General features: G+C 45.0%; 1 protein-coding gene across 6 annotated transcripts in view; it reads right to left on the bottom strand.

Annotated features, from left to right (window-relative positions):
• LOC124184601 overlaps window positions 1-25,674 on the bottom strand; it is a 118,774-nt gene that overhangs the window by 34,694 nt on the left and 58,406 nt on the right. For 5 of the 6 annotated variants that reach the window (XM_046574511.1, XM_046574531.1, XM_046574521.1 and 2 more), the window contains one exon: window positions 16,721-16,747. The exons of the other annotated variant lie outside the window; for it this stretch is intronic. The gene's annotated coding sequence lies outside the window, so the exon portion shown is untranslated. The remainder of the gene's footprint in view (window positions 1-16,720; window positions 16,748-25,674) is intronic. 6 annotated transcript variants of the gene reach the window in all.

Here is a 25,674-nt window from a genome sequence, read left to right as displayed (position 1 = left end):
GCAAAGAAGCTGGGATAGTTACGGGCTGTTTAAAAATGTGAAAATCTACCTCCGTGGTGGGTATAAGTAACCTCTTCAAAATAAGTGAGCCTCGCCTGATGGTTGTAAATGAGAGTACGAAAGGTGGTGCTATTCACGCAGTAGGTACATATCGCTGGTACGGACATATAGGTATAATGTTGTGCCTACAAACGCGGTACATTTTACAGTGGTTCTAATATCTGGTAATGATCATTTACAACACTCTCCAAGGCAAGGCAAGCGCTGCAATTATGCATCGGTTCCTACACATCGTCGCTATGGCAATTAAAGTATCTCAGCGTGGTTAAAGGTGTTGCGGCTGCGGTACGGCGGATGGAATCGGCGAGACATAGACCAACCTGGGCGTAAACTTTCACGTCTTCAGGCCAGGCGGTAGTCGCAGTTTTGTAGGTTGTTTTTGTTTTTCATACTTTTTTATCCTCCTCCTTGTCATTTTTCTCTTTTCGGTCCAACTGTACTGCAGCGGTAAGCGAGCGAACGAAAACACGAAAACCTAACGTGATTTGGAGCAGGCCAACAAACTAGTCGAGCAATCATCATCATTATTATTATTACGTAAGGCTGCTGCTGCTGCTGCTGCTCGATGTGTTCAGGAGTGCTCGTGCCTGGCTAATAACCGCCTGTGTTGGTCCTGGACCATCGCACCACGGAGAAAGGTTTAGCGCGTTACGTAAAACCCACGGAGAGGCACCCGTTGAGAAATTACCGAAGAACTCGAACGTTCAGCTGGTATAGAGCGGCGATAACAACGAGGGAAAAATTTATATCGCGAAACGGTATCCGCGTGCAGTCCAAAGAAAGAGCTCCGACAAAATCCCTGCACGTGTAAAAGATGAACGCGTGTGCTCGTCCACCCCTGCAACGGCGAAGTCGGCAGCTCCGGATCGTCGTCTTCCGGGCGCTTCAAAGTCGCAATGCGAAATTCACGCAAGGCGTTATAATTTGCCGAGGTGAGGCAGGAATCTCCAGCTGGTTTTACTACAGCAAGTTTCACTCGGTACAGATGTGTTCCAGGCTCGTTTTGCGCTCAATAAATCTCTACCCGTTGCACCAATTAGAAAATCTTGACCCGCCGGTGTTACAGATGGCGGAGATCAGATCGTCTCGAGCCGGACGATTTTGCAATAGTAATTGGACATGGTCGCGTGATAAAGTGCGCTTCTGATAATAGCGGGAACTCATTTTACAATTAGTCGGAAATTTATATACAGCCTGGTCGATTTTTCTTCGCATCTTCTTTCGTCGCTATTTTATATCAGTCCTTAACTCGAGCAAAAATTATCCGTCCAATTTTCCTCCCTTTCTTTACGTGTAAGTATAATGACTTCCTTGTGCAATGGAGGATGAAAAACTGCGGCATCCATCATTCGCTCGCAGGAGTTCTCATCGGTATAATAGACGGTAAGCAAAAATGCTGTAAAATAACGACTACGGGACAATGTGCGGATGAAGGAAAGGCTGAGACTGATCCTCAGCAGTTCGGTTTCATTAGTGGCGCGTTTTTCGAGCGTTCGAACAGAGCCGTGTGTGAATTGAAACGAGAGGCCGGTTGCTGCGGGCGAAACTGCAGAGCATTGAGCGTCGCTTTTACAGAGACTGTGAGATGAAATTAATATTAAATTGAATTATAATGACGGTGTTTACCAAGGAAATCTAGACTGCGAGGGAGAGCAGAGAAGTCCTAGGACCGGCTGCCACAATGTTCGCGATTACGTAACGTTCGTTCATTCCGGACGAGTTCGGCAACGAGACGACGTTCCGTAACGTATCGCGTATCGAGCATATGCAGGCGGAGATCCTGCGGGTTGTTCGCTCGGCCATATCGCGAATCAAAAATAAAAGTCCCCCGCGAGTCGATCAGCGGCAGTTGAGCGGTCGTTCGACTGTATGTATCTATTATCAACACGCCATCCGCGCTGCCGGTGCATGAGAAATTAAACTGACACGCAGGCACGCGTTTCACACTTTCGATTAGAACCGTCGGTCGAAGTATCGGAGACTTAATTTGGCCGTAAGCCAGAACGTCGATGTTACACGTCGACGGGTCGGGTAATTACGTTGAATCCTGGCACGACGGTGTAAAATATGAGTATAAGAAGAACGCGAGGGTAGGGGAAGGTAGGTAAGCGTCGCGGATACGCGCATGGGAAGAAATTTTTGTACCTTGTCACCGCGATCGTCATCGCCGATCGGCTCCTTTCATCCCCTTCCTCGCCTCTTCATCACCCCACACCCCCAGGGAGGTGGAGAAAATTGCGAAACAATGCACAGCCGCACCGGAGGATAAATATTCAGCTGGAATACAAAGGTCGACTTGCAACGGTAATCTACATAATCAGAGGCACAAACTATGCGCGGCACAAAACCCCGCGCCGCTTACAGTGCAGGGTATACCTACGTATAATGCATGCAGAGGCGAGTTGAGTAACACGACGCGTCGTCAAGATACGTGACTATTCAGGTTGCACGAACCTGAATATACCTGTATAGGTAGGTATTATACGTACCTATGTACGAATATACCCACGGGCGAGAGAAAATTCAAGTTTCAACCGCAAAAGGTCGTTGCTTCTCATCCTGTTTGAACTTGGAAATTGTAGCGAGATCGGCCCGAGCTCGTTTAATTGATTTCTCGGCACAGGATCAAAAATTTTGAATCTGGTGTCTAGATGTCAAATTTTGATTTCTTTCACGTAACTAATAAAAGAAACTATAGTTTTTTATTAGATAAATTTTGCTTATTTTTTATTTCAACGTGCTGCTGCTACCTGCTGCTTATACTATCAGCCGAAAACTTTAATTAAAGACTTACTTATCAATGTAAGAAAAAGAAAACCAAACTTTGTAAGTAATAAGTGAAGATTTCGGTCAATTTTTTTTTTTCATATCTAAGAATCACCTTTCTATTTTGGTTATTATTCGATGTATAGAATCGATATTTGTTCATTTAAATGTAAACCCGACAAATAAAGAAAAACTGTATAATCGCTAATTCCGATTCGGGTGACAATTGGACGAAATACGGCTTTTGGGAAAATGCGTTAATATAAATTTTCGAAGATTGTAATCACTCTTGCAGTTCAACGAATGTTGAACAGTATTATTCTAGCAATCCGATGAGTTATTTTCAATCCTTCGATATTCCTCCTCTTTTTTACATAAATGATATTATAATGCTCCATGAATATTCGCAACGAATGATAAATCGAATAAAAAAAAAGATATGCAGTAACGGTGCAGAGAATATTTCAAAACTGGGATGACAAAATAGTAACATCATTGGGTCCCCGTAGCTTGTCAGGTCATAATGTACAAAAATTTACGAAGAACGTACGTTCATCGTTATAAAACCGAAGCCTGAATTTAAAGTAAACAAGCATTAATTGCAATCCATGTATATTTAAACTTTAATCTTTCCGGATTATCATATCGAGTATATTTGCATCGAGACGCTTCTCTGACCAATGCGTTTTCATCCCAAGCTCAAGTGTTTTTCGTTAAACTGTAACTTAACGACGAGTCCGCAGTAAAACCGAACTAATTATTCTCGAGCAATAACTAATATAATTTTCTAAAATTGATAATCACGTCGCTCGGAGTCAGCAGGCAAGCTGCAGCCTCATGGACCGTGGGAAGCCGTGGATGTTGTCCTCGTACACACATGTGTGTGTACGTAACTTGGAATTGCTTCTTTAGTGCACTAAACTGCACTTGATTGCTGCAGCAAAGAGTACGCAGCCATGACGTTGAAGCTGCAGTGACATTAAACGTGCTACAGCATAAGAAAGAGAACACTTGGGTAAAATTTTGATCCGGTTATTGTATAGCCATTGGCGTTGCAAGTTTTCCTTTCGTACCGCCACACGTGATGGCTGTGCGTGATGAAAGCCAATGGCAATGATCGACTTTCGTAATCGAGTCAGGACTCGGCCGTCACGACGCGACGCCAGGCTAGTCGATGGTGGTATTTTTTTACTTCGCGACACTTGGGTGCTGGAATAATGATTCGCGGTGTGCACGAGTGAACACTTTTATAAACTTGCACACGGATGTATGTGAAGTATTTCCGCGGCTGATAATCGGAAGAAAAGATACACCAGCCTCGTGGTGATTTTTGCGGTGGGTCAGTTGAAAGATAAGTAAATCTGATTAATGACTTTTTTCAACGCTTCGTTGACTGTGGATATTTGCGGATCGGTATTTTAGGACACGGTATAAGATACCGGTGACGTAGCGTCGACGGAGAACTTGGCTCGGTAATTCGGAGGAAAGTCGTTAAGAGGTAACAAATCACGTTCGGTATGCTCTAGGATTTTCGGATAAGTTTTTTCCAAGTCGCGGTGGGGGAGCGGAGAGATAAAAGAAAGAAAGAATCTCTCGTATAAGCCGATTCACGTAGCGCGGTGACGCTCGCCGGTTTAACCGACGTACGGAGAGCCGCGTTAATTACAACTTGAGGTTGAAAAAATATTATGACACATAATATAAACGCGGATCGTTAAAATCACGGGAAAAACAGGATCGCGTGGCGACGCACGATTTTTAAGATACCCGACCTTGGCGAATGCCTCCGCGTCGCTACCTCCGAGAACCGAGGTAGGTATGAGGTACCGAGTACCTTCCAGTTCCTTATAGTCGTCGGGGCTCTTCACGCACCGTTGAAGACAACGACCGGATCGCGGGTCTCCTCCTGGAACATCAGGACCAGTTTCGAGTCCCGCAGGTCGTCATCGACGGTTCATAACTCATCGATTTCATATGGTGAATCGATTAACTGTAGCTCAAGAACCGTGACCCGGAGAAAGCTCGGAGCTTATAGCTAGCCGACGGAACGGAGTTCGAGCCGCGAGAAGAAGCCGTGGTAACCGATTACCGATGCTCACTTAGCGGTACGCAGCAAGCGATACACCTTTACGCCACAAAACTTCACTTTCAGCGATCGTCGATGATCGTGCCTTCCTCGCTTCTTTACCTCGAGGCCGGCGATACTCCCCCACCGCGGTTAGGAGATCAGACACTGGGCCAGGACTGGTGAAAGAGAGCCGCGTGGATAGGAGAGAGCATTTCGCTTTCGACTTAGTTTCGTAACAAAGCCGCAACCTCGACGAGAGCAGCTGGAACTCGCGGTCACCGCAAAAAGAGGATGGAGAGGAAAAAAGAAGGATTAACCGGGGACCAACCGTCGCAGAGATATCATCTCTTCCTGGCTGTGCTCCAGGCTCACTCCGGAGCCAACCTCGTCTCTAATCTGCTTCGTATCTGTTCAGCTTCGAGTTTTATATACCTACCGTCAAATTTTCCAAGGCTCGGAACCCGAGATCCGCAGATATATTAAATTCCAAAGAAAAAATTGAGTTAAATTTTATCTCGCGACGTGCAACCGACTCCTAACCGTTTCGTAACTTTACCGAATTCATCGAAACTTTGAAATCTAGGTTCCGTCGAAAATTGTTCGCACTCGCAACCGAGCCGGTGATTGATTGATATATAATAGCGCGAGTAAAACGCTAACCCAGTAAACGAAATCTCGCCGTACGAATCTGGGAAGTCGTGAAATCGCGATTAAATCTGGGTTCATACACAGAGACGGCAGGCATCTGCAAGATCGTTCGCAATACCCCGCAGAAATTACGATGACCATTCAGGCACAAATAATTACACGTAGTCTCGAAATAGTCCGGTTTTACGATTAGGTTCTCACCGTCCAGCCGCGATCTCGCTAATTTCTAACTGCGTGCGACAAAGGTTGGCCGTTTAATGTACATGATCGTCGCCAAGGAGCAATTAAATTCCACGCGTCGCGCCTTCGCGGCAAACAAAACCGGCGACTATCGTAGCCCACCTTAACGAGCAGGTATAATGGCATTTGGTGAACGTCTGGATCGATTTTGAAAGGTCGGAAAACTAATTTCCGCCACGACGATTATCGTTCCAGTTCAATCACACCTGCGACGCGACGATTCACAGTGAAAATAATATATTACAACGCAACATTCGACCAAAGGTTAACGACGTCTGGAAAATATACGTAATCGTTTTGTGAAATTTCGTTCACGTAACGCGAACAATATTCACTCTGTCAATGGTGAACGTGATTCCAGAAGCCTAGATATATCTGTAGCGGTATAATAGGAGGTGGACGTGGAGCGTGAGGACTGCCAGGACTTCTAGGACTGCCTAGGAGGCGAGCCGAGCTGTGCAAGTTCCGTAGTCCAGGTTATATTTAGATTCGAGCTTCTTGTTTTATCTCTACCCACCGCGCCACGCCAAGGTTCCAAGGTTTCCTCGAGCCGATCTTCTTCGCCTTCTTGGTCGATCACGAGACCAATAGCCGCGAAGCCCTAGAGATCAAGACCTCGTTTTGTTTTCCCATGGCATGAAGGATCGCGCGAAATTCAACGCCGCGTGATCACTCGCCATGTGGCAGGCGTAATGAACGTGGCATCGAATGTGAGTTTCTAGAGTTTACTTGCACTTCGCGTTGATCAGTTTTCGCCTAAAGTAGAATTCAGGGCATGCCGCAAGATGGTTCTCGCCAATGCTAAGCCTGATTGGATTCGCTATAACGATTATACGCTTTCCCCGAATCTGTCGAAACGAAATCCTCAGCGGTACTCGTACGTCTGCGTGATCCGAGATTTCTACCCTGGTGATTTCAACGCGGGGACGTTCGGCCGAGAGTCGTTTGAAGAACGTGTCTTGGAACAAATCGATTACCTCCGGCGCGTATACCCACACAATCGCAAATACATTCACACGCGCGTGCCTGATCTACACGTGTAGGAAGCTTTGGTAATAAACTCGGACGTCACGGAGTTGAGATATACATATATATGTATACAACGTACATGTACACGCCAAAGCAGAGCGAGGCTAGGTTGGTAAAGAGAGCCCAAGCCAAGGTCTTCCACAATTGGACTAAAGAAATTTAGTTACGTTCCGTGGAGCCGCCGCCTACGTTTACGTCGGACCGGATTATAGGAGCGCCTCGGTTTAAGAACCGTTCAAAGTTTGAAAAGGCAATGGGAAATGGGGGGGAAACACGTCGGCATCTCTTTGTTCTATTCACCCTTTGACCCATTTTACTTTTCTCAGAATGTACACCTCGAAGGACAAAGGACCGGTCTTTCTCTCCCAGTCCGGGTTGCGGTTCGAGTGTCGACACAACACCTCCTCCGTCAGCCGCGTAGTAAAACGCGTTTCAATTGTTGCTCTGGCATGGTCGGACCTCGGCCTAATGCACGTATGCATGTGAATACCTAAACGTTTTCTAACTTCAACTGAAAACTGACCCAGTTTTCGGTTTATCACACTGTTATGGATACTGCGCGTTGCATTCATCGTTCAACGTTCACCACCTCATCGGCTTGTTTTTTGCATACAGTAATCCATGGTTAATTGGAAAGAGAGAAAAAAAGTGTACCCCAACTGAAGAGTATCGAGGGAAGAGATTTTTACGAAATCGGTTCTAATCTCGTTATGAAAATTTTCCACCATAAACCGCAGGTCTGTTCTTTCCTCAAACATTTTACAATATTTCATTCTGAAACGACACCACAGTCATTCTCCATAGTCAATTATTGAAACATCGTGTAACATCGCTTGCATATCTGAAACGATGATCGCTTCCGAATGACTTTTAGAAATGTGTCACGGTATTTTCCAACTTGGTGGATCGTAGGGCAGTTATATCATCATCAAGCGATGCCCTGGAGCGCGATAAGCTCGCGATCAGAACTGACTCCCCGCTTCCACACTAAGGACCGATATCTTTGAGACTAGAAGAGAGAAAAATAAAAGATAAAAAGCATCTGATAATCTATGAGAACGTGTGCAGAATAGACGTCTTTTATAAGCGCGTATACATCTCAGTACAAGATTGCCAATTACCTAGCTGCGAGATGAATCGTCGCAGAACTTCCTACCCTCGTGAGATACGGTAAAAGTTGGACACGTGGCAATGCGCGAGCGTCATACAGATCCGTCACAATAAGAACACAGGCATATAATTGCGCGTAGTGAATTCTGACCAGTCAGCATTGAGAGTTGCCGGTCTCTCGTAATGTCTCGCGATTAGCGGTTCCGGCACCGTCGAGCGTCGTCCCAAGAATTGATGAATATTTTCTACCCACAGCCCCGGACATCGTTCCTCGCCGGTACCCGAGGTATGGGTAACAGAGATGGGTAAAAAATCGTGACAAAAAGTAGCAAAGTAATCGTTGCGCTAAGAGATGTCCAGAGCGTAAGACGAACGGAGCAGGAAGCCACCGGCGGGGATGACGTCACACGTTTAGCGATGGGTATAAAGAAGCTCACTTTGGACAAAGTAAGTCAACCGGGACGGGACGATTCGAATGGTAGAAAGTTCGAGGAAGCCTTTCAAACCGGCCACGTGGCCTCGGTACGCCATTGGAATACAAAATTCCTTAAATTTTCTACGTCTTCGTCGCCGTTTCAACGATCCGTCCCCTCAAACGAGAGATGCAGCCGCGTTGCCTGGCTCCGTTCCATCGCTATCCGCACCATGGCACAAGACACGGATCAAGTTTTTCCCGGAAAATATGTCGCGGAGCAACGGTGGTTGTCGACTTGTGGAACCTGGCAACGGACTTTACTACGCTTCGAAGGCTCACTGCTGCATCACCACCACAATAGTGTTTACCCAGGGAAGATTTCCTCTCTCCCGAGACTCGAATAGCGTGGCCTGTAACGTTACCGGTACTTTTGACGCAAGTCCTATGACGTTCCTAAGACTTACTTATCCAGGTACGTCAATCTTTGCAGGTTTTTTCCACCTGCACTCGGGGGAATTCCGTAATAATATCAGATGGTATCAAGACGGCAGCTTCTGCGGTACGAGTATACGTACAACAACCACCTATGCTATGGTACTCGACGTCGAGAGGTCATGTTCACACGAAACTGAACTGTAAACATAGCTATACGTCAATTAATTAATTAATTAATTAGAATTAATTAATTAATTCTACTCGCCGTTAATACGCGATCTCGTATGTTTGACTGGTGCGTAAACGCGGGATAAAGGAGGGCAATAAACGCTGCATCCATAAAAAGGAGAGTCGATCGGTTTTCACGTACGACGTAGAAACGTATAGGCCGCGCTCTTCGGACCACGGTGACTACGGACTGTGCGAGACACGACGCGACGACCACGGATCCTCGAGGCGTCATATAGCTGTAATATCGAGCAGGATTTCCGACAGCGTATCAAAAGTTCCTGGGAGGGCGACTCCGCGCGGTTTACAGCCAAGCCCAAGGAAGGAACGGAAAGACGCCTGTCACGAAGATAATATCACTTTCCATAACCACGATACGAGACACGCTAATGAATAATGTATCGCAAGAGGCTCTATACGCCGCAACGAGAATCTATTAATTCCACAGTTGTCAGTATACGTCGTACACACTGGCAGTCTACTCCCGAGTCCTCGCGGTCAGCGAAGAAGGAAACTTTTAAACTTCTTCTTTATTCATTGCCAGTCCTACACCAGCACCCATACCCATCCCTTGTCCGCCATACACGGCTCGTCTGTGTTCGCCCCGTGACCGTTGCCATGTTATAACTATATACCTATTTCAATGTAGAATATGGGATTCGTGTACACGCGTGTACGCAGCACAATCGACACGTGTTTGAGTACAATGCGTAAACCTCCGTCGGTGGAGCTGTACGTATACCTGCATGTAATGTATGGAACGACAAATGCATGCAGCCATGTATAGAAGCTGCGAACGGGGCATCCTGAACATACGTATAATTGTACGATTATGAAGGGAAAAGGAAAAAGGTGAAATGGGTAAAGGAAAACTGTTACAGAGTCGGCGATCGGCCTTGCGTCGGGTTATGCCTCGTACCCTCCGCTTCCTGACCGAGTAGACGTGGCTGGATCCACGTCTGTAAGCCAAGTCGACAATGGAAACAGATAACACAGGGGCAGATTGTACGCCAACTCTGCCGCAGCGCATCATAGTCAATCCGATACCCTCTCTCTCTCTCTCTCTCTCTCGCTCTCCTTCTCTCTTCTACCACGAGCCAAATGCCCCGACGACGCACGGCAACGGGCAAACACGTTTTCTCCGAGAGGTGATTGGAATCAAATATTAGTTCGTTGAACAGGAGGCACGGCGGGCGGACGTTGCCGATTATATTTACAGCTACGGGTGTGTTCATGTTTGGACGGTAGTCCGTTAGCCGGTAGGCAGTCACATTATCCTCCTCCTACATCCGTATTGCCAATATCAGTTTCGTCTTCATCGTCGTATTGCCTCGTCACTGTCGCGTCGCTCATCGCACATTCCGCCCCGACTTTCGACAACGAAACTGCAGACAACTCTCCTTCCATCCTCATAAATTCTACCAATTTCCTCCGCTATCCTCTCAGCCTTCGAAAATTTACCGTCAACCGCCAGACCGCCGGAAAGTCTGAGTATAGTCTCTGCCCATTGTCGGAACTTCACACATGTTATATTTAAGGTACAGGCAAAACATTTTCAGACTTTCTGAGAGAAACAAAGCTCTCAAAATCCCGGCAATCCAAAGGTGAAAATGATATCCTTCCAAAACCACAAGGAAATTTAGGACCGTTATAAAATTCGACATCAAGTAGACGGACGGTATCTCGATAGAAAAGGCAGTTCAGTTGACACAGAAAGAGCCCGTATCGTTTTAATTAAGCAATCCGTATGGTGATCGACCGAATAACCGGGGAACTGTGTCTGCCCGGGGCATTAGCCGAAGCGAACCACCAACGTGCGGAGGAGCTCCGGGGTTTTAGGCGTTGGCGAGGCATGACATGTGATCGACGACGGTAGTTCGCCTTGGAATAACTGTATAACTGGATCGATATACTTGGGCAGTATAACGATTCGATTGTTTTCTTTGTTCCGCGTTCTCCTCCGCGTTTCGCCCGAGAACCATTATATACAGGGTGACCCAGGACTATCGCCTCATGCGCTACCAATGTATTCCGCCTGAAAATCAGCGAACGAAAAGTTTTTTCATTTCTAATTGCAAATTTGTCGTTTGCGAATCAAAGCCGCGTGAAGTTGGCTGACCCGGTAGCTCGGAACAGGACTGGCGGGGCGTTTTTCAATCGACATGCTACAGCGTGAACTTTGACATTATTCTCAAGAGAAAAATACTGTTTTTTTTTTGCGAAAAGGACGAAAGCGATCAGTGTTACGAATGAACGTGCGCATACCTATCAGGCTTACTAAAACTCGTTTCAGTCATCCTCGGATCATCGGCAAGTGCATGATCATTGTAATTATATAAACATAACCAGTAGAGAATTGTTTCAGCAACATGAGTTCCAAAATGTGATAAAATTACGAATTCATCGTTGGACAGTTCGAGTGGTCGAGAGGGAATAAAATTTCTCACGAATAAAATACAAATCAACAATTGCGTCAAATCTCATCAAGCCGAAAGGTGAAACCTCTGAGCACAATTTTGATCTTTCGCAAGTTTCTGGAGTGCCTTGTCACGTTATCTCGCGAAAATTATCCGTTGCCAATTGGAACCATTTGAAATTCGGATCCGCATCCTTGAGGGCTCTGGCCCTGTGGCCAGCGCTCTGCGGCCCAAGGAAGTAAGTGCGTAAAGAAAAGAAGAAGGCAGGGGCAGTTTTGCAGAGCGTCTTCAGAAATAATCGAACAGCCCTCGACCACATCGACGTAATGCCCAGACCCATAGCTGCGGATGCATGTAGAAACTGGTTTCGTTCTTTGGTTCGATCGTTCGCGGGAGCTTGCGCCATGGCAGAGCAAAACGCGGCGTGGCACACCCGCGGCCTAGTCTCCGTCACGGAGGAGATGTCGATCTCCGATGCTCACGAAGGTGGGTTCGCCGTCGTCGAGACAGACAATACAAGCCTCGCTTCCTTTACGTAATCTACGCGCACACACACACAAAAGGCTAGTTACAATGTCCGGAGAAAATGAATTCGCGTCCATTGATTCTTCCTTGTTTCTAGTTAAGAGCAAGTCTGGTCGGATTATTCAATGTCTAAGCTTATAGTTTTGCATCGTGTTGTTTTTGTTCCCCAGTTGTATACGTATATCAACCGGATGCAGGAAGCTTAACGATGGGATAAAAATTCGTTCCACCATTTCTACCGTCAAGGATGTTAAAAGTTTCGACCGCATTTCACCGACTCCTCATCGGCATCATCCGATGCGTGTAGGTCATTTCTAGAATCTAACGCGTGTTACAGCGAAGCTAATTAATTCAATCTTAACGAGCTAGATATAATCGAGGATTTTAATTATCCGGCACGATTTTATGGTTAACACGGCTGAAAACTTCAATGTCGAGGTGTCGGTGTAACGTTTTCCGAGACTTTAATCGCTCAATCTAAAGAAATAATTGAAGATAGCGACAGAAGCGATTGAGAGGATGTGCGCAGCCAATGTGGGCGTAACATATTATCTGACGATAAAATTTAGCGAAGCGAAGTGTAATGGCGATAAATGTAACATTGTGAAAATGACAGGCTCTTCTTTATCTTGAGCTTTTTGTTCACATCAACTTTCAGGTCAAAGCTCAAGAAACATGCACGGCACTCTTTGATTCTTGCAAAATTTACTCACGTAAACTGGGTACATACCCTTGAACCAATTACAGTAAAGTTACGGCCGAGGCGTTGGTAGTACATATACATATATAGTGTATATTTATATGTGTGTGTGTGTGTGTGTGTGTGTATATATATACAATGGTGGAAAAAACTTAATCACTTAAATTCAGATGGTTGAATAAAAAATGTTGACTGCTTTGAAGTAGCGTTTAATTTTTTGTCGGCTTAATGGTTTGTAATCTAACGTTTCCGATGTTCGCTCGAGTTTCATGCCACTCCGCCGTTTCTTGTCTATCCACGTTATATCTGTATAAATAATGGTTACAGCCTTATTCGATTAGATACTTTTATACACACGTACGTACATACAATGCGTGGTAAATAATAAGCTCGATGTCTGGTAAATGAACTTATTTTCACGTCAATAATTTGCACACAGAGTTGTTCAAAAACTTACACAGTTACCGTCAAGTTTACCTCATACTTTTGCAACTTTTTCAATGAAATAGGTATGGAACAGATTTAAATGCTCTAAATACAGAAATTCGAAAATTGAACGTTGTAAGGAGTCTCGTATTCGTAAAGGTAAAATTTGGCCCACCTATGTCGCGGTCGATCGTGGTGTAGCCCACCAGCGATCAAAGTCCGAAGAGACCAGACTGCAGGCTGACCCGCCGTGGTGAACGAAAAAAAAATATACATTTAAAAAAAAAAAAAAAAATGAACCTGATACCTGCTGGAATCGAGGGGCATCGAGGCCAGCGATCATTCGATCCGACGATCCGACCATAAGGAACCGCCCAGCTCCAACAGAAATCGAAACTGCAGCACCGCAAAGTGCAATATCGATGCTAGGAACGATGAGAGCATATTACTCGCAGGCTCGTTTCAACTGAAAAGAAGAATTGCGAATTGTTTAGCCTAGCTACCTTCAATCACTCTCGAACCTTGCAGTTGAATTTGACCGTGTAACCTCAAACATTATGAAATTTATAACAAAGACCGGCAGTACTTTATGGACTATGGTGTACTTCAAGTTAATGTTCGACTCTGACAAATAATTGCAAATCGCGCCAAATTGCCAAACAAATTTCATGTCAAAAGATCCAGAGCTTTTCAGTCTTCTGAATATCACCAATTACTTTCGGAGAGGCGTGACCGTGATCATTATCTTCGACATCTGCATGCAGAAATAGAGCCGATTACTCAGCGAGTAAACAGTATGGCTACTTACGAAGGTGTTGAAAATTTCGAAAATAAAAGGACGAAGAGGTACGAAATAGCGTTGTAGAGTCCCCTGGCCCACGGGTATTGGATGACATCGTGGTGTGGACAGCAGAGAGGGTCCGAAGCTGGTTATGGGGTCTAGGCTCGGCAAGACTCGACAATTCTCGGTAACACTCGGCAACACTTGACTCGACCTTGAACGGGCCCTGTATGGTCTATGCCACTGACACGGCCCAAGGACGCTACCACGCGGTAACGCTGTGCTGTTGTGCTGTTGTCCCGAAAAGCGGTCGAGGAACTTCGTTCGAAAGTCTCGGCTGATGGCGAATATTTTTCGAACATCCGATACGACAAGTACACTACAGTCCCAAACGACACCGGCAAACAATCGAGTGTTTACCGATGACGAAGAATTTTCAACTTCGTCTGATCGTGAGAAGAAGAAAATAAGAAGAATAGGAAGATGAAGAAGAGCCAGACGTACCGAAGGAAAGTTTTTCATCCTCCTTCGGAGTATCCTCGAAGTTCCCAAACCTACAGGATGACCTTGCGTTTTTTTTTCTTCTTCTTTAACCCTCGCCAAAACGGAATTCCTTGTTATTATTCTAACCGCTTGTCCAGTCTCAAGTCCATCAACACCCAGCCGACTTTCACCTGTACCGAAGGCACTTAAAATCAAACCACGAGTGACGCGTGCAGATGGTCGAGCAACGACCACGAAAAGGAGGCCCTGTTCGTCCGTATAATCCGGCGAAAAATTCCCTCTCACCGCGGCGTTGGATTACGCCAATGGTACGTAAGAGACGAGCGGTCGAAAAATCCCCCTGATTTTAACCCGGACCCCGAAACCGTGGCCCGCCATCGCAGGTCGAAACTCTCTCGCGTCTGTTAGCAGAGAGATAGAGAGAGAGGGAGGGAGAGAAAGAGAGAAAGAGAGAGTTCTGCGGTGTGAGCGTGCAGAGTTGGTCGGGGGCCAGTGTACGTGAGATACGGTGCATCTCCTGGACCGGCCCTATACCCTACGAAAGAGAGGCGCGTGTGGTTGCAGACCTGCAGCAGACCTGCAGCAGCCAGGATCAACGTACTTTTGGAGACGCGTCTCGACGATGGAGCAAACGCATACCTAGATATACGTGTATATACGTGCACGTACGTGCGGGAGGGACGCGCGAAGGTGTGCGAAATCGTGCAGCAAAGTCCACGTACCGTGTAGCAATTTTATGGTATCTTCTCGTATAATAAACAATTTATTGGCGTGCATAATTTTCTCGCAGACAATTTTCAGGTACGCCTTTCAAGAGCGTACATATACATTCATATATAGAATCGTGTGTGTATGTATGCGCCTGTAGTCGAGGCTCGATCGAGGCGGTAAAGCCGAGCGCACTGACTAGAGCTTAGAAATATATTCATACAGGACGAAACAATCGTATAATACATCGATGATCTTTGTACGGCGGTGTAGGTATGTATGAAGAGGAAACTTGGTAGCTGCAGTAATGGCTCAATTCGCATGGTAAAACAGCGATAAATTGTTCGTTGAGGAAGCGACGGTCGATTAGTCGATGAAAAAGAAAATATCTAGTAATTAGTATTATTTCTCAATTAACCGAACGTAGTCGCTAGAGCCGAAGATCAAAGAGGATGCGTTAGCGAAATGCTTTGAAATCTTGCAGCTTGAGAAGAAGGAGAAGAAGAGAGAAGGAAATGGAAAAGAATAAGGCGAAGAAGAAGATGATGAAGAAGAAGAAGAAGAAGAAGAAGAACACGGAGAAGAAGAAATGAGAATCGCACGTTGTACGACACACAGACACAGGCACACGCATATTCCCCCAACGAACCGAGAAGAGCTCCACGCTCTGATATATATACTAGCGGGTTCTTTTTTACCCCGGCAAGGAAGGTGCTGGTGGTTGGCGAAGTGGCGTGTTCGTCTCAGGGTTTGCGTGACAACGAGCAGAAGGAGCCGATCTGTTATGATTATTATCGTGATCCGCATTCGTATATACCGTGTACCAATTAACCCCAAAGTATCGCCTCGCGAGTATTAGCCTTTCATCGATATAAGCGCAATTCCGTTCCACCAACCCTCGCTCACTTGTGTTATATGCGTACGCAAGTACTCGTACGTTACATACGTATACGAATAGTTTGCGTAGTTAATTCCTACGCGTAATCGATATAGAGGATCAAATACGTGGACGAAAGAGGGACCGTTGAATGGCTCGTGAAATCGAAGGGCGTGTATATCGATTGCATAGAATAAAATAGTATATTAGCTTGTTAACGGCGCAGTATTTACCTACCGTACATTAATCACCCTGTTACCGGAGCTACCATTCGCCCTCGTCGATAATAACTCCTACGGGGGAATAAGACTTTATTACAGACTAACAAGAACCCACAATGAAAAGCCGCGTCGCCCCCGACCGTGTTAGACAAATTTCTAATTGGCAGAAACGTCGGTTCAAAGTGGATAAAAGTACCGTCGGAATAAGAGGTAGGTACCAAGGTTCCAGCCGAAATGAAAACTTTCCGGTCACCGTGTACGTGGAAACTTGTCAAAGCACAAAACCAACTGCTTATACGTATATCATTTGCGCATTATAAGTTGGGTAAGAAACTAATAACTCAATAATATAATGCAAAGGTGTTCTTTTTTCCATCTCGCCTCCTTTCCCAGTGTTAATTCGAAAGTCGCAGCTGGTAATTCAAAAGCGGTATTACGGGTTGTTTAATGAACCCGTCGTGCGGATCCATATCAGTCACAGTAATAATTTATTAACCCCCAACGGAGCTCCGTTAATTAACAAAAATGGCCCTCGCACGGCTGAAATGGATTTACTACTCACTTGTTGACAGTAGGCGAGGCTCCGACTCTGTAACAAAAATAAAAGTAAAGAAAATTATTAAAGCATAGTTAACACCTCGCTCTTGAGTCGAGTTGAATGAAGTTCGTTATTGGGAAGACAAAAAAAGCGGTCTCTTATTCAGCATGGCGCGATATTGCCACTCACGATCATTTACTGTACTGTAAAGCGGCTGCCTCGACATAATGAGCTAAAACTTTCAATCGAATTAAACAAACCAGGCAATTATGACGAATAAGTATTTTACTGTTTTATTACCGACGTATAACGCGTCTCCGCGTTCTTATTCGCGACGAAAAACTTTCCGCCTAACTGTACGACATTAAATTTGCATATGTTCTCAGTTCATGGATCTCGAAATTATTCCTATATACGAAGTGACAGGAGTTTATGCATCAACGCCGTACCAATCCAAATCCTTTAAAAATGAACTCGTAAAGGCCATAAGAGGAGACGAGACAAGATACTGGATTTTATTTTACACCTATTTTTTGTCAGGTGGTGAATTTATACAGTACCGCGGGGGTCAGAAGCGAAGCAATAAAAGTCTGATATGGTCAAGATTTTGGCAATCGAGGCGGAGAAAGAGGGAGAAAGATGAAAGGAAATTTTTTTCAACGACGTGTCGAGATACCTTTACCAAAAGTGTTGGTGACCCGTACCTCGACAGTTGTGGGAAAGAAACTGAGGACGTGTGTTGTTAAAAGTGTGATGTGAACCCGAAGCAACTGGGACAACAAAACTCGAGCGCTCATCGTCGTGTCGAGGAACGTCGACCCTTCAACTCTGGAAGTGTCAGAACGTTGTGAGTTCCGGATAGAAGAACGAGAAGGACTGCAGCAGCCGGTTCCTTACAAACTGGGAAATTATTCAAATTACATGTGAGGAAGGACTTGGACGAACGGTGCGAGCTACTCGACAGCCAGCCAAAGGATGCATTCTTCCGTCATCCTCCTCCACCCTTACGACGGACAATTCTTCCGTCAAAAGACAATCTTCTCGAAGGTCTGCGACACCTCGAGTCTTGGAAGTAAAGCCAACCTTAACCCTCGTCGGCGTAGCGTCGCATCTCTCAATACACAATTTCTCTTTTGCAGCATTCACTCGTGGCGCGACAACGCCTCGTATCTACGTTGCATACAAATTTCAAGAAAACTTTTATGCACCCGACAAGAATTACCGGCTGAGAGAAGAGGAAAGAAGATAGCGGAACATCTCCACTCTTTCCCAGAAATGATATTATCGTACGCGCGAGTCATTTCCTCGGCGAACAAACGTTTCAAACACCGCAGCTGAATTTTTATCACCGAATGCAAATACGGCGTATACCGATTCCTGCTATTGATTTTGATCTGTAGTCGTTGGTTCGTTGGTGAAAGGTTCGGTACGAAAAGGTGCAGGTACGATCGTATACTTATCCTTTTTATTGGATTATTTGATTACTTGCAGCTCGTGAGCCTTGTTAGTGGAAGTCCGGTAACAGGATTCCTCGTGATTACAGAGGTGATCACGTAACGCGGGAACCTTCCAAAGTGTGCTCGGTACTCAATTAGACTATACAAGACCGTGGCTAAATAGAGCTATTAACTACAAACTTGGTTTATACCGAGCCTGAAAGATGAGGAGAGGAAGTGTGAGAAGAACAAAACCGAGCCGAGAAAACGTAACAAGACAAAGAAGAAAAACAAAAAGATAAATGAAATAAAACGAAACGAGATAGTAATAAGAAGCATAAATTATATCTCGTTGAGCCATAAAGTGACAATGTACTTTGAAGCGAGTCACGTAAGAGGTTGAGATGTGCAGCGAGAGATAAGCTAACCTTTGTCGTAGCTTACCAACCGCGGCGCCGGTTTTACTTCAAGCCTCTCTTTTATGCCAGCTGAACCACGGGCTGCGTTCGTACACGCGTAGAGAGATGTGTACACACGCCGAAGGGGCCTGCCTCTACCTACTAAAGTGCGTGCGGATCCACTACCAACGCTCTACGCAACGCGGAGAAAAAAAAGGAAGACCCTTCACATCAGCGACCGCGACGTAGATATGCCTGGTTTAACCTACGTTTCCCGCATCCGAATCACCGGACAGTGAAGGTTTCTTCCGATGTCCGTAAGCTTGGGTCGAACGAGCAGGCTTCATGGTCAGTTTAGGCGAACCGATTTTCGGGTCTTCTGTATTTTGATACATCATTTTGATTTATCGTCTCGTGCCAAGAGCTTCAGGCGAGTGAGCCACCTTTTAGTTCTGCACGAGCTGGCGCGAGTCGAGCATTAATAACTTTTTACGCAACAAGGCTTTTTGCCATTTCTGACGAATCCTGTACGAAAGGGGCTTCCAGAATCGTGCCAGACACTTGATTGGCCAACTTCGCTCTAAGACGCTGTAACGCGTTTCTGGCCGTCTCGCATCTACAACCTAACTGTAAGACAGCGTTAGCGATTCGTGAGAAAGGAAAAAATAAACATTTAAGATCGAAACGTCTGCTACTATAAATACCGCCAAACCATTGTCCGATCCGTGAGGACATCAATTTTGGAAAACAAAGAATTCACCGCCGAATGGGATATTTTTTCTCATGTGTAATAACCGCGTGCAGCAACGTTTACCTGTGTTCGCATGGCGGACGTACACGTGTACGGCGGGGTATTTTCAAACCTCGCATGATTTGTGTAGCTTCGTACGGTAGAGTGGGTATATTTCAAGAAGATAGCGCTCGCCCTCCTCGTAGGTGGGGTTCGGCTTGTATTGTGGTGAGTTCAGCGGCGTTCACTCGCACGTAACCTCGTCTAAGGACTTGGGGGAGTCGGAGCTGAGGCGGCATCCGACCTCCACCTTGGTTACCAGCCACGCATGGCGGCCTTCTTCGGAGAACCTATTTTGCATTTAACACAGAAGAGATTTGGTCGTTAGATTTGCTACCACGGGATAGGCTACGCCGAGGCCTTGTCGTTGTCGTCTGGTACTGAAAGTTTCTTTTCTGCCTTATTCTTCTCCGTTTTCTTCTTCTTCGTCTTCTTCTACTTCTTTTTTCTTTGTCTTCTTCTCCTCCTTCTTCTGCTTCTTCCTCTTCAGCAGTAGCAGTAGCAACAGCGGCAGCCTTCCCCCTACTGCACTGCAGTCCCCATGCCATAGAATCATTACCGTAGGACCATTATTTATGGAAATTGCTGTATTGCGACATTTCAACGCGCGGCAAACTGAAAATCATCTCGCAAGACAATTCAAACGCAGTACTAGGTAATCATTTGTAAAGTACCGCCACTTTTGTCGAGCATACACACACACACCGACCACATTCTCTCCTTGAATTGTTGGCTTAGTTTAGTTTCGTTCTGGGCTGGGATAATGGCATAACATTATTCCCTGGCTTATCTAACAATAAGCAGTGATTCTAATCTCAAACATCCTTTCACACCTTGACAAGTGGATAGGTACTTCTCAGATGTAGCTCTGTTAGGCATTTTTGGTCGTCTCGACTGTTTGTCGACGAGGTGATTATAAAATTGCCAACAAGTTTCATTAGTCGTTTATTCGGACGAACTTGCAGTGTACCTGTTTAGTGGTCAAATTGATCGCGGTTAGCTTTTACCTGATTTATCACTTTCGTAAATTTCTCAATTTATTCTCTTCGGTATATAAAAGCATTTCCACAGTACATAAGTGATCAACTTAACGACGGTGATTCACAAGATGCAGGTAAGTACCTTTCGCATGATATCCCGTAACTTTAGCCAGATATCTGTGTACACGGTGTTCCTTCATCAACGTCACCAAGATGTTATTCACAAAACAAATTATTTAGATCGAAAGCGGTCAGATCATAAACACGACGAATTACTCAATTTGAGAACCGATATTTTGTTATATCAATGACCGAGAAAATTGTTGGCAGAAAATTCATCGCGGAAAGTGAATTTGTTTCGAGAAGATAATCTCCTCGGGAGATATAACTGATACACCCAGTATCATCGCCCAATAAACAAAGTGCAGTATATACCAAATGAGCCAGCATTGTACTTCCCGTGCCTCGATAATCTTCTCATTTTTCAAATTGGCTTCCTCGTCGAGAACATCACTCACGAGATACGGACAGATCCCCTGTAAGGGAAATGATAGTCGTAAACAGCAATCAGACCAGATCTCGGATCGCGATTCGCTTACACAACGTCAAGCGCATGCAGGAGACCGATCCGCTCAACTATATGCCATAACGGCGTTCACCGACGAGTATCATTCCGTAAAGATGCCGGAGCAATAAAGCACATTTGCATTTATTCAAACGTATTTTACGTGCGATATGCGGAGATTTAACTCGCAAAACAGAAAAAAAAAACATCAGACGATGAACAGAACGTATCCATTTTTAATTTCTAAACGGCAGGCTCATATGTAGCTGGTTGAATTTGAAATCGTCTGAATCGAATGAATTTTCATCAAAGCTTCGACAAACCGTTAATTCGGAAGAGTCCGATTACCTACTGAACCACATAACAGTGATACATGATGTAATGACTGAATGGATCCACGGTGCGCATCCCGACTTATGACTTTCAAGTTGTCGCGTGTAACTATCAAAGAGCAGGACTTGCAATAAATCCGAGGACTTTTCGTCATCCGCCAACAAAAGCCCCAGACAAGTCTGTATAAATCATATTAAACCCGTGCCTAACTATATATTACACACCGCGTAAAATCTATTTCAAGTTCATTCGGGTTCAAAACTGCTTCGTTGCCTGTGCGATAAGAGGATTGTAAATGAAAAATAGCGAAATCCACTTTCATCTACTGACTCAAAAAATACTGCACGTAGTCACTCAGCAGAGAAATAGCATAAACCTGGAAATTTATGTCTTGGGTTCAGTGTGGCTGACAATTTTGCAATCTCACGCCAATTCATCACGCAGGGGATGACGTGGGTTGAAAAGTGTTCTCGGATAGATAAAGACCTGACACGAAGAATGGCTAATTCCTTAGCTCGGAGGGCATCGGCAACTGGAATAAGAATTAGTGAAACCAGCAAATGTCAGAATCACGTGATCCCTTGCGCCAGACATTCACCGCGCTTTGACGTGACATCGTTCGTTTTGTATGAGATTTTATCTAAAGCGCGGGCGAGTTACAAAGTTACGAGCGGTATTATGTTACGTGTAAATAATGTTACTAGATCTGTCATATCAGACGATAGACGTCAGGCACGTTCTCGTGAACGCTTCGTCAGAACGTATCATACCACAGGGTCTAATCTGCCGTTTGAGAACTACAAGACCAGCGCCCGAAATGCCCCGGGATAATTCGAAAACTGGTAGCACAACCGAAGGGGTTGCAAAATGCCAATCCATTTTTTGTAGTCACAAAGAAATCGGAGTCTGAAGATGATCATCGATCGGATAATGGATGGAATTCTACGAATTTTCCCAGCTCCCGTATAAACTAAACAAAACTTTACAGGCTGAATTTCTGAAAGAAAAGTTCGACCAATTAGTCGTTGCGAGCTAAGCTACTATCATTATCAAGTAATAGACCATCTTAACGCGACCTCGTATAAATCGCATACTGTCACGCGAATGCAATCTCGTAACCCACAGCAACGCCATAAAACTCTATACTCTGTAGTCTACAATATGGATCTTCCTGATGTGAAAACTTAAACATGAAGATACGTGTATATGTGTGAAAAATTTTAGTCACTCCGCGAATGTTTCACCATTCCCATAATGCACTGATATCAATATTGCCAATAACACTGTATTATACGTATTTTGTCGCGAACAATCGACCGACTGAAATTTCAGCCTCATTTTCGATGAGAACTGGCCAGCTTATGGGCTAGAAACACGACACTGAACTTACTACGGCAGAAGCCGCATCAAAGCGAACCTATAAGGACAATCAAGCAATTAGATGATTATAGACAATAAACTCTGGAAGCAAAGTTGAAATTGGCGCGGAGGGAGCAACTCGGCTCCTTGTCGAAGCCGAATGCCGTAGATGGTGCGATGTGGGAGAAGCGAAAGGAAATGCACTTAACTATGCTGTGCCCAGGCTAACGGTAGCTCCTAAGTTAGTATGCACGATCTGTTCCCTTGACAGGAAGCCGAGTCTCCTCCATTGAACCAGGGAAGACTACAGAGTACAGAGTACAAGGTACAGGGTACAAGGTATAGCCCAACAGTCTGCCCCTGCCTCGGCTGGGTTTATACTTTATACATATGTGCGGGATACTTGTCAGGGAATCTTTCGCCTCAGCGATGTTCGGTGGATACATGTTCACCTTTGCATATACGTATAAACGTGGATTTATATGTAATCTGTCATCAAGATTTCTGGAAACGTTCCACGTACCCGCACGTATCGTTCTTCCACGTGTAATTCCACTATTCCATTAGGCAAAATGATAGCCGAAGACTGCAGAGACGCCAAATGCCAAGCATGTAGAGACTGGTAAAGGAGTCGTTAATATCTACCGGGTTCGATTAATATTCATCGATCGTGCATCGACCTTTTTTCATGCGGGTTACGTACTGTTATTGTCCCATGCAACGAGCTGGATTGGAAAAAAACGTCCCGGTCTGCTTTTCAAGTCCATTAAACTTCCGTAACACCTTCCTTGCCGGTGTAATCGGTGGAGATCATTGCGTGCCGCGCATTCTTCACTTTAATACTAATACCACACTGGATCAGTGGAACAGTACGTTTCTTTTTTTCACTGAGGCCAATTGCACCAATAACGATATGCTCAGTTTGAACCGTTCGTCGAGAGTGGTATTTGAAAAAGAAAAGGAAAAAAATCAGCATACAGTGACACGCAATCCAGATAATTATCCTCGTCATTATTGCTAGGATTAATATACCTTGATGTGGCGCTACAGAAGTGACTATTAACAGTTTATCAAGAGGTAATCGAGACAGAAGCTACATATCCGTTCATCACTGTCAGTATAACTCAAGGCAGCTTGTGTGCAGCAAATTGTCACGGAACATGCTATCTTGCTCGAGTCATTTGCAGCTTTTGATGCACCATAGAAGATTTCTGTAGAAACTTGGTTTTACTTCGATCGCGTAACAGAAAGCTAGTGCGACGGGTCTTAGTCGATTTGGAAAAATACATTTCTCGTCGCCCAGCTTCGAAAGGCCACGAGCTTGACCGTTAGATTTGGCAGGACGATAGATGAGACTCGGTGGTTCTTCACCTTGGACGCTCCTGTTCGTCCAGCTATCGTCCGATCTTCACGCCCGTAGGCTCTTCAAGTTCCGCTTAAAAATACGCTAATTACTTCGCCTCCCCGTGGTAATGCTGTTACATATATACGCATATTCTCGGGGTATAAACACGTCGCCGTGTAGGATTGTATGTAAAATAAAAAATGAGACCCACCGGTAATGAAATTACCTCCATATATTCAACGCACGTTACCCCGTGTTACGCCAGAGCTAAGACTGTAAATGATTGTAACGAACTACGATCGTAAAGAAGACGGAAAAGTTTGATGCGGGAAACTTGAACGAACGAGAACGAAGCCTCTCGACACTTCGTCAGCGGTCTGTCCTAATTGCTCGCTTAGAACTTTACACCTTGTATTCTCATTAACAGCTTGTCGGCCGAAAATTTAAAGTCAACCTAAATTAGGATGCTCGGCAAACTAACGTCGTTCATCGTTTTTGTCTTGGGAGGATATTTTCAGATGCCCAATCCACAGCATAACTACTAAAAATTCGACGTTTTGGCACAGGTTAAAAGAAACACATCTCGGTACGTCGTACGCATAGGGTGTTATAACTGCACTTGGTATGATATAAGGATACATGTTACGTATATACCTATAAACTACGTGCATATACATTGACTATTGTATTGTAATCGAACTGATGATAACGTAACGTGCCTCTGGTTTACGACTGGCCGTACTGCAAAGCAAGGCTTGCATCGGATTGACATTTAGCTTTCGAAATTAAACTCGCCGCATGACGATCGTCAGGGAAGAGTTGAGTGAAAGAGAGAAAGGAGAATAGAGTGAGATGATCGATGATGGAAGGGGGTTGAGTCGGAGAGCCGATGAGTGTCGGCAACTTCTAGCGACTGCCTGGCAAATACCACCAGGCAGATAGCGCTAACATTTAAATGCCAATCCTGCCCTCTGTGCCATGAAACTTATAGGACGTACGGAGCGCCAATGAAAAACAACTCTGTCTGTTCTTCGACAGGTTTAGCGACTCCCCGTAACTATTTGTGTCGCCTATAACGCGGAAAGCCGTGCAGGGAGAAGACGACCTCGGGGTCAAATCAGGTTCTCGGCGAGAAACTCTGATCCTTACCTGACTTAAATCTTAACAAGCAACAAATGCGCAGAGTAGGATGGAGACGAGAAGCCAGCTTCATTCTTGACGTATGCCAATGGTACGGAAATTCCGGAGAAACGACTAAACGATTTGGTGTGAATTTCAAGTAGTACAGTGTAATACAGAAGACTTCTTAACAATCCATCAAGAACAATGATGATAATGGGAAAATTAATGAATACGTATAAGGCAGAGCGACAAGCGTGCAGCAGTTATAATCGACACATTGAAAAGAGAGTCGACGGTTGTATAAATGTAGAATTAGTCGGTCGATCTGTATACAGTTACGAATTACCCTAACAAGGCTTACTTCCGATTATAGCCGGACCCATTGTTCTCCCGTACATAAGTGTAGTCTTTAGTCTTTATTTTGCCAGTCCTCCTCTTATTCTTCTTTGCCGTCTCTTCGCAATTCTATTCCCGTACGGTACTCGTTTATTCGACTATTCAGTCGCGAGTTATATACATATAATATAGGTATACGTATACATGGACTATGATACGCAATAGATTCTGTGTAATCTGCGGCGTACAATAGAATCGAAGAGCTGCGTCTCTTGCCACCCGTTACAAAAGGTATCTTCCTTATGTATAATCGA

This window comes from Neodiprion fabricii, chromosome 1, assembly GCF_021155785.1.
Source record: "Neodiprion fabricii isolate iyNeoFabr1 chromosome 1, iyNeoFabr1.1, whole genome shotgun sequence".
Lineage (NCBI taxonomy): Eukaryota > Metazoa > Arthropoda > Insecta > Hymenoptera > Diprionidae > Neodiprion > Neodiprion fabricii.
This window is presented reverse-complemented; position numbering and strand designations above follow the sequence as displayed.